General features: G+C 36.0%; 1 protein-coding gene across 4 annotated transcripts in view; it reads left to right on the top strand.

The window, feature by feature from the left end:
• Positions 1-16,600, top strand: part of SOX5 (SRY-box transcription factor 5) — a 1,090,001-nt gene that overhangs the window by 299,255 nt on the left and 774,146 nt on the right. For all 4 annotated transcript variants that reach the window (XM_070453774.1, XM_070453776.1, XM_070453775.1 and 1 more), the window contains one exon: positions 4,421-4,505. The gene's annotated coding sequence lies outside the window, so the exon portion shown is untranslated. The remainder of the gene's footprint in view (positions 1-4,420; positions 4,506-16,600) is intronic.

The raw sequence follows: 16,600 nt of genomic DNA, 5'->3' as shown, positions 1-16,600 counted from the left end.
AAACAGAAAGTCAGATACTTTTTTTCCAGGAAAATAGATTTTCTTTAGTTTTTGGCTTTTTTTTTTTTTTTCCTTTGTCCTCCTTTTGGCCATACTTTTTATCTTTGCAATACAGGAGTATTTGCATTTTCCAGGGTTGCTTTACATTTGATATCTTAAAAATATTAAAAGTAGAAGAAGATACTCTCAAAATAAAGTTAGGAATAAATGATAAACTGAAGTTTTCTTTTTAAAACTAAGCATAAGGCCTTCTCACTCATAAGAATGGCTTCTGAGAGGACTTCCCTGGTGGTACAGTGGGTAAAAATCCTCCTGCCAGTTCAGGGGATATGGGTTCCATCCCTGATCAGGGAAGATGCTGCATGTCACAGAGCAACTACTGAGCCTGCACTCTAGTGCCCTCAAGCTGCAGCTGCTGAAGCCCATGAGCCTAGCGAGGCCACCACAATGGAATGCCCATGCAGTGCAGTGAAGAGTAGCCCCCGCTCCCCGCAACTAGAGAAAGCCTAAGTGCCACAGGGAAGACCCAGCACAACCAAAACTATTAATTTTATAAAAAGAATGGCTTCTGAGGGAAGTATGTGGGTCCTTTGGATTAGTAAAAATATTATATGAGTGTAAAACCTTCTCATCATTTCTTTTTTTGTTTGCCATACCACATGGTTTGTCAGGATCTTAGTTCCCTCAACAAGGATTGAACTCAGGGCCACGGCAGTGAAAGCTTGGAGTCCTAACCACTGAACCTTCAGGGAACTCCCAGCATATTTTCTTAATATGTAAAACCAACAGACAGTCACTGTGACTTTTTTGGTTGTTTCACTGAGATGAAATGCGCTTAGTTTCCCCAGAGCTTGCTTGAAACTATGGTTTAATGTGGTGTGCTCTCACGCTACATTTTTTTGGCCCGTGTCTCTCTGGTAGGCTAGTGATCATTTTGGTCTTTTAGGGTTTCTTTTTTTAACTGAGTCTCCTCAATCATTATAGAAGTCACTATGAAGTGGAAGTTGTGTTTGCTTTTTCAGTATTGTAATGATTTGATGCCCTGAAAATTTTATGTAAGTTGCAAAACAAGTTAATGCAACAGAAACATGTAAATCCACCTTGGAAGATGGTGGAGCTCTTGGAAGCTCCATGCATGCTTCTTTGTAATTGTGTATCCTAACATGAGTGCACTGCACTAGGTTTCAAGTTTCAACAATGGTGGATTTGCAGTCACCAGTCTTTCCCTCCTGCCACACTTGAGTAAGGCAGTGGATTCTGCAACATGTCACCAAAGTGACTGAGTAACCTTTTACTGGCAGAAGTAGGTCTGTTGTTCTTTTTTAAAGTAGAGGTTGTAAATAGGATTCAGACACTAGGGTACATTAGTCCATAAAATGAATATATTTTTTATGTCATTTATAAGATATTGATTTTAGGTCCATTAGATTCATGGTCTCTAGTGGGAGAAAAAACAATAATTTAATGGGTAGGTTGGAATTTCAGAAGGAAGAGCAACGGTGATTAACCCTTTCTTCTTCAGCTTCCTGCCCCTGGTGTAGAATAATGTCAAGGAGCTGAGGAGAGGACTCTAGGAGACAGGGACACTTTATCAGCTGTCTTCCCTGCACTTTACAAGGGATCACAAAACAAATTTCAGCTGGATTATTACTGTGTCTCTGAATGTGAGAGAACAGATCACTCTCAGTTGATGAGTTGCCAAAACTATCTTTTATAAGGTAATTTTTAAGTTGATGGATATATTTTATTTTCCAAAATTCAGAGCACATTTATTTAGAGACTTAGTAATTTAAGATAGTGTTTAGGGAGATTAAAGATATGAAGAATATAGCTTAGATTTTTTTTTTTAAAAGGATCTTTTTCTCAACTCTAAGAAAGGAAAGATCATCCTGGTGTCATGTCAGTTATACCCATTCTTAGGCAAGTCTTAAGTGATATTGGTGAGAATGACCACCATAATTTTTAAAGTAGGGTGCTGCCTGTTCCAAAAATACATAGATAATTACTGGTTTATATAAGCCTCTTTTCTGACAAAAAGATGGCTGAAATATCACTTCATTTCTATGTTATTAAATTTAGATGTAAAGCACTTATAATAATTCTAGTCAATTTCGCTTAACTAATGTTACTACTACCTGAAAGGAATTTCCTCTTATGCTGCTTTAGCAGCTACATCTTCATTATTATATCTGAAAAAACCTGATTACAATATAGGTATGAAAAGTTTAAACATTTCAATTGTCATTCTAATCTTGTGAAATACTGATATTTTATGGTTAAAGAAAAATATGCCAACTGAAATCTGATTAGCTTAAAACTTGACCTTACATAAAGGTTATAGTATCAACAAACATTTTTTAGAACATATTTTAGTTCAGGTTTTTCAAGTTCTGTGACAAAAATATAAAAATACAGGCTCCCTCTTGTGGGTAAAATTACCAGCTGTGTGTTTCTGTGTTGCCCACTTACGGGATATGACAACTTTTTTTGTTTCATTTTTAAGTAAATTCTACTGTCGCAGTGTCTTTACAGTTGCTTAGGTGTGAAGTTTCACTTAATTGATAAAAGTAAAGTTTGGGGTACCTTTTTAGTATAATTTTTTTAATGAAGTTTTTTTTTTTTTTAAAGAATTGTCAGACCATGTGTAGACAACTTTTATTTTACTGCAACAGCATAATTTCTCTTTTTTAAAACTTTGAATTTTATATTAGAGTTTAGTTGCCTAACAATGTTATGGTATTTTCAGGTGTACAGCAAAGTGATTCAGTTATGCATATACATGTATCTACTTTTTTTCAAATTAATTTCCCATTTAGGTTGTTCCAAAATATTAAGCAGAGTTCCCTCTGTTGTGCAGTAAGTCCTTGTTGGTTATCCACTTTAAATACAGCAGTATTTACATGTTGATCCCAGACTCCTTAATTAACCTTTCACCCCGTCTTCCCCCCACCCCCTCTTAAGCATGAGTTAGTTCTTTAAGTCTGTGAGTCTGCTCTGCTTTGTAAGTTGTTTTTATCATTTCTTTTTAGATTCTGCATATAAGCAGTATCATATGATATTTCTCCTGACTTATTTCACTCAGTATGACAATCTCTAGGTTTATCATGTTGCTGCCAATGGCATTATTTCATTTTTTTTAATGGCTAAGTAATATTCCATTGCATATATGCACCACATCTTTTTTATCCATTCATCTATCAGTAGACATTTAGGTTGCTTCTATGATGTCTTGGCTGTTACAAACAAGTAGCAGCATAACTTCTGATGTTCAAAATTTAATAACTTTTCTCCCTTTTACATACTTTCCAAAGCAGCAATTAGTGAATTGATGAAATAATGTGGAGTCTTCTGTCAATGTGGTGACTTTTGGATTTCTGTGCTTATTAACAAAAGATCTGACATTGGAATGAAGTAAAAGCCCCTCTACTAATCATGGTCTAGATGGATAACAATATGGTAATGAAACTACCCTAATACCATAAACCTTGTGACCAAAATAGTGACTAATCAATGGCATAATAAGAATGATGATGAAGAATTACTCAATTCTCCATAAATTGAACTGATAGTAAAGAGGCTGAACTGGCACCAAGGCTGTGGCTACCACCAAGTACTGATTTCTTCCTTTCAAAAGTCTGATTCTTGAGAATTTCAACTGATTGCCAGGGACAGTTTTTGTTTAACCTGGGGAACTGATAACGGCCAGAGTTCCATTCACTTCTGAAGGTGACAAGAGCAATATTTTTGAAGCTGGATTGGGCAGTACGGTCACAGAGACACAAGCAAGGAACATCAGTGTAGAGACAGCTGAATGGCTCCCACCAGGCGGTTGCTGTGTTAAACTTGGCTGTCACACATTTGAATGCAATCAAAGAAAGGAACTATGAGGACACTTGAAACTTTTTCATAACTCATTTCAAGAAAGAAGAACCTTAATGCTACCTGTCCTAAAGTATACTCAGGATGTTTATATCAAAATTATACAAAATGAACAACTTATGATTAATAAATACAGAGGAGGGGGTGACAGAGAATGAGATGGTTGGATGGCATCACTCACTCAATGGACATGAGTTTGAGCAAACTCTGGGAAATAGTGAAGGACAGCGAAGCCTGGCATCCTGCAGTCCATGGGGTCACAACTGAGTGACTAAACAGAAATAGCAAATTAATATATAATGCCTTTAACAGAACTTACATGTATATAATAGTTTTTGGATTAATTCTTGTGGTATTATGATATCAAAGTAATGCCTCTTTTTCAATAAATAATAACTTTATATCTATATAAATATATATATATATATATATAAATTTATTTGAAAACCATAGACATCTCATGCTTCTGAAGAGTCATATCTTGAAATATTTACTGAAAAGGAACAATGCACTGTTAATGGTCTACTTTTATTTTTTCTAGATTCCTCTTGCTAATGACACAAGTCCTGTCTGAATCTACTTACAAGATTCTGAAGCCTGAACAGAAAATTTTGGCACTGCACTGGGTAGGAAAAAGATACACTCATAAAATACATAATGCACACCTTTGAAAAAATTGATTATTTTAAAAATGGAAGTTTGTGTGCCTTATTTTTAATTTATAAGTAAAATATGTGACATATGCATATAAAGCTATAATACATAGTCTTTTATGTTCGGATGACAACTGAATTTGTAATTATAATTTTCAGACTCATTATGAAGGTAATGTTTCTAAACTGGCAGATGAAAGCAACATTTCTTTTCTTTTCATTTCCTTAATGAGATACACATTTCTTAAAGTTGCGAAAGCTTTTCTTCTTCATTGAAATTTTTTAAAAAAACATTTGTTGCTACTATTTGTTGTTGCTGAAAAAGAAATACTCTGGGTCACAATGGGTAGGTCACGGATTTTACAAAACTTCCCACAGGCTATTAAATATTTCAGGGTATGTTTTTGTAAACACATACAAAAGTACAGGTTTCCTGAGGCCAAACAGGTATTTTCCAATTTGCTTGGCAGGAAAGTTTATTAGGCATCTATCTGTGTATGCATGTATGAAATGCTTGTAAAAGTTATACTCTTGGGAACAGGAATTGAATGTTTGACCACAGACCTGGAGTTAAAAATCCTTCTATAGTTCCATGACTGACTGACTATCATATGAATGAGAGCAGAAAAGGTTGAAGGAAAGGCATCCTATTGTTTAGAAATTTGTCCCCAGTAAAATGGAAAAGTAATTACCTTTCTGTTTAGTTGAAGAGAATAGTGAAAAAAATTGTCTTCCTGAAAAGTGAATTAAAATTTATTTCCTAATCCACTTGAAAAGTCATATGATTTATGTTTCTAGAACTTCAGGATACAAGTTTATTTGTGAAAACCCTTACATTCAATGGTAGTTTTTTATCATCTTTAAAAATGGAATGGTTTTAAATCCCCAAAATACTTTAAAATATTCATAAATAAGACTTTATATATTCACAGACAAATGAATCAAAGCAATATGGGAGAAAGCATTGTGAGTATAACTTTAATGATAACAGAATGGAAATGGAACTGGAATAAGTCACGAATTATTGCAGATATGAAACTTTTATAGTTTTACAAGTGAAAACAGAAATGTAAATAAAAATTAAGTGGGAAATGGAAAACTAGGACTACTTTTAATAAATACAGCAAACATCATATGTAAAGAGCTATTATTATGAGAAAGGCAGTAACATCTTAATTTAAAACATAACAAGATATAAGAACAAATAATTAATGAAGAATGCAATTCTAATGCAAAAGGCTAGTTAAAGAAATGCAAAGTTATGCTTCACTTAAAATCAAACTAGTAAAAAGTAGTTTGGAATAATGTTGTAACAAGAATGTAGGGAGTTGGGTGCGTTCAGTAATGTTGGAAAAAGGTTATATTTGTTCCGCTTTTCATAAAGCGAATTAACTATCTCTGTTAAGAGCCTTAAGTGTTTCCAAAGCATTCTATGCAACATTTTCACTTCACTAGTTTGGAAAGGTTTGGTTGGAAGTAATCCAAATTGTTTTAAGAAGGTAGAACTTTAATTTTTCTTATGTGAAGTCTGTGTACTCAGTAAAGAGATACCAGGAGGTTCCATAGTCATTAGGGACTCAGATCCTTCATCTTTTGCTCTGTTACCCTGAAACTTTTATCTCATGTTTTGGGATATCCAATATTGATATTCCAGCAATAAAGTCAATATTCTAGCAGCAGGAAAAGAATATTTCTAGAAGATTTATGCTCTTTCCCTATTGTTATTCAGTCGCTAAGTTGTGTCCGATTCTTTGCAGTCCCATGAACTGCAGCATGCCAAGCTTCCCTGTCCTTCACTATCTCCCAGTTTGCTCAAACTCATGTCTACTGAATTGGTGATGCCATTCCACCATCTCATCCTGTGTTGCCCTCTTCCCTCCTGCCCTCAACCTTTCCCAATGTCAGGATCTTTTCCAATGAGTCTGCTCTTTGTATCAGGTGGCCAAAGTATTGGAGCTTCAGCTTCAGCATCGGGCCTTCCAATGAACATTCAGGGTTGATTTCCTTTAGAATTGACTGGTTTAGATCTGCTGTCTAAGGGAGTCTCAAGAATCTTCTCCAGCACCATAGTTCAAAAGCACCACAATTCTTTGGCACTCAGCCTTCCTTATAGTCCAACTCTCACATCCATATGTGACTGCTAAAATAACCATAGCTTTGTCTATATGAACCTTTGTCAGCAATGTGATGTCTCTATTTTTTAATATGCTGTCTAGATTTGTCATAGTTTTTCATCCAAGGAGCAAACATCTTTTAATTTCACAGCTGCAGTCACCGTCCACAGTGATTTTGGAGCCCAAAAAATAAGCTCGGTCTCTGTTTCCACTTTTTCTCCATCTATGTGCCATGAAATGATGGGGCCAGATGCCATGGTCTTTGTTTTTTGAATGTTGAGTTTTATGCCATCTTTTTCTTAGCTGAAACTCTCCTCTTTCATCCTCAACAAGAGGCGATTTAGTTCCTCTTCACTTTGTGCCATAAGAGTGATATCATCTGCATATTGTTGATATTTCTCCTGGCAATCTTGATTCCAGCTTATATTTCATCTTACCTGACATTTCCCATGATGTACTCTGTATATAAGTTACATAAACAGGGTGACAATATACCACCTTGACATATTCCTTTCCCAGTTTTGAAAGCAGCAGGAAATATTCTGGCAGCAGGAAGGGAATATTTCTAGAAGATTTATGGTCTCTCCCTATATGGATATCTTTTGAAAACTGTCCTTAGCTGTTCCACTTATATTCAATTGACTAGAACAAAGTTGCCTGACCATGTCACACTTAAGAAGAGTTTAGAAAATATAGTTTTATTTTGGAAGACAAATTTGAGGAAATTACTATTGCTGGACAATAGAGACTAGATATTAGGGCCCAAGTAACATTATTTGGTAATTTCACTGCCAGAATTTCTAATGACATTATGAAATTTCTAATTAATGGAATAATTAAAAGTGACAAACTTTATGTAATTATGATCATTTCATATATTTATAATGGAAATAATTTGAGGCTGAATAAATTGTTCAGCAATAGAGCAATAGTTGGATAAATCTGAGTGCATTCATATGATACAGTCAATAATACATTTTCAAAGAATTTTTGAATACATATGAAATTATGCATGATGTAATGTTAAATGAAACAAGTAGAATCCACATTAAATATACAGTGTATCTCCAAAAGTGTGTGTGTACACATATACACATATGCACACACATGTATACATTAAAGTATAAATATATATTACAAATGCATAGAAAATTAGCTGAAGGTAGGAACATTAAATATTGTTAGCTCTGGATTATGAAATCATCAGTTCAGTTCAGTTTAGTCACTCAGTTGTGTCCAACTCTTTGCGAACCCATGGACTGCAGCACCCCAGGCCTCCCTATCCATCACCAACTCCGAGAGTTTACTCAAACTCATGTCCATAGAGTTAGTGATACCATACAACAATATCATCCTCTGTCATCCCCTTCTTCTCCCACCTTCAATCTTTCCCAGCATCAGGGTCTTTTCAAATGAGTCAGCTCTTCCCATCAGGTGGCCAAAGTATTGGAGTTTCAGCTTCAGCATCAGTCCTTCCAATGAATATTCAGGACTGATTTTCTTTAGGATAGACTGGTTGGATCTCCTTGCAGTCCAAGGGATTCTCAAGAGTCTTCTCCAATACCACAGTTCAAAAGCATCAATTCTTTGGCACTCAGCTTTCTTTATAGTCCAACTCTCACATCCATACATGACTACTAGAAAAACCATAGCTTTGACTAGATGGACCTTTGTTGGCAAAGTAATGTCTCTGCTTTTTAATATGCTGTCTAGGTTGGTCATAACTTTCTTTCCAAGAAGTAAGCATCTTTTAATTTCATGGCTACAGTTACCATCTGCAATGATTTTGGAGCCCAAGAAAATAAAGTCAGCCACTGTTTTTACTGTTTCTCCATCTATCTGCCATGAAGTGATGGGACCAGATGCCATGATAATAGTTTTCTGAAGGTTGAGCTTTAAGCCAACATCTTCACGCTCCTCTTTCCCTTTCATCAAGAGGCTCTTTAGTTCTTCTTCACTTTCTGCCATAAGTGTGGTGTCATCTGCATCTCTGAGGCTGTTGATATTTATCCTGGCAGTGTTGACGCCAGCTTGTGCTTCATCCAGCCCAACATTTCTCATGATGTACTTTGCATAGAAGTTAAATAAGCAGGGTGACAACATACAGCCTTGACGTACTCCTTTTCCTATTTGGAACCAGTCTGTTGTTCCATGTCCAGTTCTAACTGTTGCTTCCTGACCTGCATACAGGTTTCTCAAGAGGCAGGTCAGGTGGTCTGGTATTTCTAGCTCTTTCAGAATTTTCCACAGTTTATTGTGATCCATACAGCCAAAGGCTTTGGCATAGTTAATAAAGCAGAAATAGATGTTTTTCTGAAACTCTCTTGCTTTTTTGATGATCCAGTGAATGTTAGCAATTTGATCTCTGCTTCCTCTGCCTTTTCTAAATCCAGGTTAAACATCTGGAAGTTCATGGTTCACATATTGCTGAAACTTGGCTTGGAGAATTTTGAGCATTACTTTACTAGCATGTGAGATTAGTGCAATTGTGTGGTAGTTTGAGCATTCTTTGGCATTGCCTTTCTTTGGGATTGGAATGAAAACTGACCTTTTCCAGTCCTGTGGCCACTGTGGAGTTTTCCAAATTGGCTGGCATATTGAGTGCAGCACTTTACAGCATCACCTTTTAGGATTTGAGATGGCTCACCTGGAATTCCATTATCTCCACTTGCTTTGTTTGTAGTGATGCTTCCTATGGCCTACTTGACTTCACATTCCAGGACTTCTGGCTCTATTTGAGTGATTATCACATTGTGATTATCTAGGTTGTGAAGATCTTTTTTGTATAGTTCTTCTGTGTATTCTTGCCACCTCTTCTTAATATCTTCTGCTTCTGTTAGGTCCATACCATTTATGTCCTTGTTTGAGTCCCTCTTTGCGTGAAATGTTCCCTTGGTATCTCTGATTTTCTTGAAGAGATCTCTAGCCTCTCTCATTCTATTGTTTTCCTCTATTTCTTTGCACTGATCACTGTGGAAGGCTTTCTTATCTCTCCTTGCTCTTCTTTGGAACTCTGCATTTAAATGGGTATATCTTTCCTTTTCACCATTGCTTTTTGCTTCTCTTCCTTTCACAGCTATTTGTAAGGCCTCCTCAGACTACCAGTTTGCTTTTTTGCATTTCTTTTTCCTGTAGATGCTCTTGCTCCCTGTCTCCTGCACAATGTCATGAATCTTTATCCATAGTTCATCACACACTCTGTCTTTCAGATCTAGTCCCTTAAATCTATTTCTCACTTCCACTGTATAACTGTTAGGGATTTGATTTAGGTCATACTTGAATGGTCTAGTGGTTTTCCCCACTTTGTTCATTTTAAGTCAGAATTTGGCAAAAAGGAGTTCATGATCTGAGCCACAGTCCGTTCCCAGTCTTGTTTTTGCTGACTGTATAGAGCTTCTTCCATCTTTGGTTGAAAAGAATATAATCAGTCTAATATCAATATTGACCATCTGGTGATGTCCATGTGTAGAGTCTTCTCTTGTGTTGTTGGAAATCATGAAATCATTAGCAACTTTAATTTTCTTTATAGTTTGCACAATTTTAACAAATATGCTGCTGCTGCTGCTAAGTTGCTTCAGTCGTGTCTGACTCTGTGCGACCCCATAGATGGCAGCCCACCAGGCTCCGCCATCCCTGGGATTCTCCAGGCAAGAACACTGGAGTGGGTTGCCATTTCCTTCTCCAGTGCATGAAAGTGAAAAATGAAAGTGAAGTCGCTCAGTCGTGTCCTACTCGTCGTGACCCCATGGACTGCAGCCCACCAGGCTCCTCCGTCCATGGGATTTTCCAGGCAAAAGTCTGGAGTGGGGTGCCATTGCCTTCTCCATTAACAAATATGATTTAGCATTAAATATTTAGTATAACTTATTGAGAAATGTCAAAAGTATAGAATTCCAAATGATTATATAAGTTGCTTAATGCCTCTGTTTAAAATACTCTATAGGTTTGTCTTTTCAAGGAGAGATGAAACAGCTTATCACTCATCCTTTTTGAGTGCTTTTCATGAAGTCAGATTGCAGTAAGCTTTTCTTCTCAGTAGAGCCATATACAGTTTCTCAGATATCTTGATTGTATTGCAGCCTGGCTACATATTTTTAGATTAAGACAGATTGAGATATTGTTCTGTGGCATTTGACAAGCACCTTAAGGTTGATGGTAATCAATCTGATTTCAAAAACAAAGTGTGGAACTTTAAAAGACTTTTCTTTCTTGTGTGTAAGTGACAGAATTTGAGTACTGCAATTCTGGATTAAGAATATTCTCTTTTTGGGGCGTTTTTTTTTTTTTTTTTTTTTACCATATTATGATGCATTAAAATATTAAAGGAGTGAGAATTTTTCTGGAAATAAGTGAAAAGTCACAATTAGCAATCTGTGAGAAATTCATGGCAGAAATTAAAATGAGAATTTTTTTTTTTTCCCCTGAACCTAAGCTGACTTAACTCTTTAGAATTTATAAGAGAAGCATAATGTTGAGATGCATCAAATTTGCAGACACTCTGTGTGGATTCAGTTTAGGGCTGTCTACTGTTGGGTATGTTCCTTAAGTACCAATTCCTCACATGTAAAATGTAAATAATAATGGAAAATAGTTTCATGCACATACCACATGGACACTGGTGTAACTACACTGGTTATACAAAATAGACTTTAAAAACCAAACCATTACTGGAGATAAAGTTACTCTATAAGTGATTGAAGTTTCAATTTGATTGGAAGATAGAATGATATTAAATCTAAGTGTCCCTAAGAGCATAACCTCAAGACAGATTAAGGAAAATTTGACAGAATAGCAGGGAGGAATAAACAATCCAGTGAATATTAGCAGTGAATATTAACTTACTTAGTAATTGATGGAATAAAATAGAAAAGAATCAGTAGAGGGGGATAGAGTTGAAATATAAGACTAAGAAACTTGACATTGTAGACATATATAGAACCTTGCATGCAACTGCAAAATTCACATTATTTTGAAGAACACATGAAATAATTACAAAAACTGACCGTATGCTGAGTTATAAATTAGGTCTCAACTGTTTTCAAACAATTGGAATTATACCAGTGATATTAAGCTGCAGGTGATAAAAAAATATAGCTAGAAAAGAGTTTAAAAATTAAAAAGAAATCAGAATAATAACTATAAATATTTTAGAATAACTGAAAATGTACATCTTTTATATAACAATTGTAGAACACCTATAAGAAGCATTTACTGGGACATTTATAACTTAAATGTACTAGAGAAAAGAAATTGAGTATTAATAAGTCAAGACTTTATCTGAAAAAAAAAAAAAAGAATTAAAGTAAAAAATTAATGAGCTCAGAAGCAAACATATAAAGATGAGAAGCAAGACAGCCAAAAATTGTTACAAATGCTGAGTAAATGTTTCAACATTCTGATGAGACTGAACAAGAGAACAAGTGAGGAGATGAATATCCAGTATCAGAAATGACAAAGTACCATCACAACAGATGTGCAGATATTAAACAGCTAAACTTCACATCACCAGGCTAATATTGGGAAATATGAAAAGTTAGATGAGTGGTCAAATTCCTAGAAAAATATGTCACTGATCAAATATTCCTAAAAATACATATCTTAGCAATATTTACTTTAAAAGAGATAACCTCAATAATTTTGTAAACATTAAGGAAATTTTATTTAGTAATCAAAAATTTTCCTGCAAAAGAATTCCAAACCCAGAAGGCTTCACAGGCAAATTTAAGGAAGAAATAAGTCTAATCCTATGTAAATTGTTGTTTTGTTTTGTTTTCAAAAAATAGAAGAGGTAATAATCCCCAATTTGTTTTATGAGGATCATATAATCTTGATACAAAACCTGGCAAAAAGAGTATAAAAAAGGATATTCAGGCAAATCCCTCTCATGAATAAAATGGAAAAACTGTCAATCAAATATTAGCAAACCAATTTCAGCAATATATAAAAAAGATCATTAATCGTGAGCAAGTTTACTTCAGAAAATCAGCATTTTTTAGCATGTAAAGAAATCAGCCAGTGTAATACAAATTAAAAGATGATGGTATCACATGGTTATTTCAGTTAATACAAGAAAAGGATTTAATAAAATGTATCATATACTCCTTATTTTTGAAGTTCCTAAAAACTAAAAACAGGGAGGAACTATTTTAGTGTGATAAGAAATACCTATAGCAATCATAGATTAAAATAGTAAAATGTTGAATCTTTCCTGATGAGATCAAAAGAAACATCAGGATATTTGTCATTGAGCATTTTACCTATAGATCCTAGACAATACAATATAGCAAGAAAAATGCAACTATTGGGATTGGAAAAGAAACAACCATCGTTATTGGCAGATGGTATGAATTAATATGAGCATTTGAATTTGGTGCAAACAATGCAATATGTACAAATCAACTATATTTCTATATATCAGCATCAATTTTTACCTGGTATTTAGTAATAAGAAATGACTAGTACCTCTATAAGGAAAATTTTGAAAGTTTGAGAGAGATTTTAGTATTTATTAAAGGAAATAAATGGTGAGATATACCATATTCATGTACAGAAAGATCCAATATTGTAGCAATGTCCCCTAGTCCCAAGTAGATTTGCAATCAAAATGCCAGTTGATTGTTTTTTCTTTGTTGGTTTTTGTCTTTCTCTGTTATTTATTTGGATTGTGTGTATGTGTGTGTGTGGGTTTGTGTGTAAGGTTGCATGCTTTTGTGTGTATTTACCCATGTGTATGCATATGTGTGTGCATGTGAGTAGGTGTGTAATGTGACAAGTTGATTCGAACATGAAAAGACAAGAAGAGTCAAGACACTCTTGAAAAGGGGGTGTATGGGTAGGATTACTTGTCCTATTAATTTATGAAGTATTATAAATTCTGAAAGTGTGGCATTGCTGCTGGGGTAGGCAAGTAGACAAATGAGAGACAGTAGAGAGCTCAGTTAAGAAGCAACATTCAGAACCCTGTATTTAACAACTGATTTGTTCAAGATTGAGAAAGCAGTACGACAGGGCTCTCTGCTGTCACCCTGTTTGTTTAATCTGTATGCTGAGCACATCATGAGAAATGCTGCGCTGGAGGAGTTACAAGCTGGAATCAAGACAGGAGGGAGAAACATCAACAATTCCACTCTAATGGCAGAAAGCAAAGAGGAACTAAAGAGCCTCTTGGTGAGGGTGAAAGAGGAGAGTGGAAAGAGCCGGCTTAAAACTCAATATTAAAAAAACTAAGATCATGGCATCTGGTCCATTTACTTTATGGCAAATAGAAGGGGAAACGTTGGAAGTAGTGACAGATTTCCTCTTCTTCAGCTCTAAAATCACTGCTGATGGTGACTGCTGCCATGAAATCAGAAGACATTTGCTTCTTGGCAGGAAAGCTATGATTAACTTAGTGTGTTGAAAAGCAGAGACATTACTCTACCAACAAAGATCTGTATAGTCAAGGCCATGGTCTTCCCAGTGGTCATGTATGGTTGTGAGAGCTGGACCATGAAGAAGGCAGAGCTCTGAAGAACTGATGCCTTTGAACTGTGGCTCTGGAGAAAATTCCTGAGTCCTTTGGACAGCAAGGTGATCAAACCAGTCAATCTTAAGGGAAATCAACCCTGAATATTTGTTATAATGGCTGATGCTGAAGCTGAAACTCCAGTATTTTGGTCATCTGATGCTAACGTCTAACTCATTGGAAAAGTTCCTGATGCTGGCAAAGATTTAGGGCAGAAGGAAAAGAGGATGTCAAAGGATGAGATGGCTGGATGGCATCACCAATGCAATGGACAGGAACTTGGGCAGACTTGGGGAGATGATGAGGGATAGAGAGGCCTGGTGTGCTGCAGTCCATGGGGTTACAAGGAGTCAGGCATGATTGAGTGACTGAATAACAACAGAGAGCTCAGAAACAACTCTTGCATATATGGGCATTTTATTTATAATAGAGGCGGCACTTCAAAGCGGTCGAGAAATAGCAGACTTTTAAAAATACACAGTATTGGGAAAATTGATTCTTTATTGGAAAAAAGGAAATGAAATCCCTACCTCACACACACACAGATATCAATTTCAGTTAGTGTAAGATGTAGAAAAAAGAGAATCTCTTCAAGATACTTTCCTATAAGAAAATCTAGGAAAAATAACTTTATGACCTGAGTGTAGAGACATATTCCTTAGATTACAATGCACACATTCTACATTATTTTTTTAAAATACACTTAATCTTTAAGAGCAGTTTTAGGTTCACAGCAATATGAGCAGAGGCATAGATTTCTCATATACCACTCCCCCCGCAGTCCCCCTACACACACACGCACACACACACACACACACACACACACGCCTAGCCTCCTGAAATGTCAACATCCCCCACCAATATCAACATCCCCCATCAGAGTGGTACATTTTTTACAACTTCTAACTGACACATCGGTGTCACCCACAGTTCATCATTTACATAGGTTGTACTTTATTTTATTGTTTATCAAGAAAATAAGACATAAAAATTAGTGAAAAGAGAGGACATGGAGTGGCAGAATAAATTTGCAAAGTGTCATTGACACCTTGATATCCAGAATAGATATTTTAAAACTACAAATCAATGTGAAAATTCACATAATCCAATAGAAAAGTGGCAAAGAAAGAAATCCAAATGGCCAACAATACATCCAAGTGTCAAAACATATGAAAAATGCTTAATATCAGTAATAGTCAAGGAAATACAAAGCGAATTCACAGTGAGATACTGCTACATATGCCTCAGAATGGGGAAAACTAAAACGGCTAGCAGGTCAAAGCAATGACAAGATTGCAGAACAATAGCAATGTTCATACAGGGCTGATCAGAACAGAAACTGGAACAGCTGCTTTTGGATAGACAGTTCCTACTTAAGCATAGCAATCCTAGGTATGTGTATCTCAGCAAAACGTGCATATGAGCATATGAAGAATTGACGCTTTCAAATTGTGGTGCTGGATAAGACTCTTGAGAGTCCCTTGTACTACAAGGAGAATAAATCAATCAATCCTAAAGGAAATCAACCTTGAATATTCCTTGGAAGGCCTGATGCTGAAGCTGAAGCTCCAATACTTTGGCCACCTGATACGAAGAGCCAACTCATTGGAAAAGACCCTGATGATGGTAAAGATTGAAGGCAGGAGGTGAAGGGGGTGATAGAGGATGAGAGGGTTGGATGGCATCACTGACTCAATGGACATGAATTTGAGCATATGCTGGGAGTTAGTGGAGGACAAAGGAGCCTGGTGTGCTGCAGTCCATTGGGTCTCAAGGAAATGAACACAAATTAGCGACTGAACCAGAATTAAATATGTGCATACATGTATCAGGAAATACTTACAAAAATGTTCACAGTAGAAATAGTAGTATTTACCAAAAATTAGAAATAATTCACTTATCATGAACAGCATGGATAATTGTAGAATAGTCATGATGTGAAGCAATGAAAATGGAAGGCTTTTAGTGATCTACTTAATAAATGAGCAGAGAAAAAGCAAAGACATAGTACAAACAGGATGATGTATGGTTGATGTATGGTTGATTCTAGGCAAACAATTGTGTTTTTCAGAAATGCATTATGGATGGTGAAACTATAAAGGAAATCAGGGAAACATTACTATATGAGTCAGAGAGTGCTGATCTCTAGGCAGGAGGAAAGAGACTGAGCTCATGGAGGGAGAATTTGGGTGAGGGAGTATTTTGGGTCCAAGGGAGAGCATCACTGATGCCCTCCTGGTGATTATGTGGGTGTGTGCTTTCTAACTATTTGCTAACTGTGCATATGAAGTGAAGTCGCTCAGTCATGTCCGACTCTTTGCGACCCCATGGACTGTAGCCCAGCAGGCTCCTCCATGAAATTTTCTAGGCAAGAGCACTGGAGTGGGTTGCCATTTCCTTCTCCAGGGGATCTTCCCAACCCAGGGATTGAACCCGGGTCTCCCGCATTG

Source organism: Odocoileus virginianus, chromosome 23 (assembly GCF_023699985.2).
Source record: "Odocoileus virginianus isolate 20LAN1187 ecotype Illinois chromosome 23, Ovbor_1.2, whole genome shotgun sequence".
In the NCBI taxonomy this organism is placed as follows: domain Eukaryota; kingdom Metazoa; phylum Chordata; class Mammalia; order Artiodactyla; family Cervidae; genus Odocoileus; species Odocoileus virginianus.
Note: the sequence above shows the minus strand (reverse complement) of the source record. Positions and strands in the feature narration are given on the sequence as shown.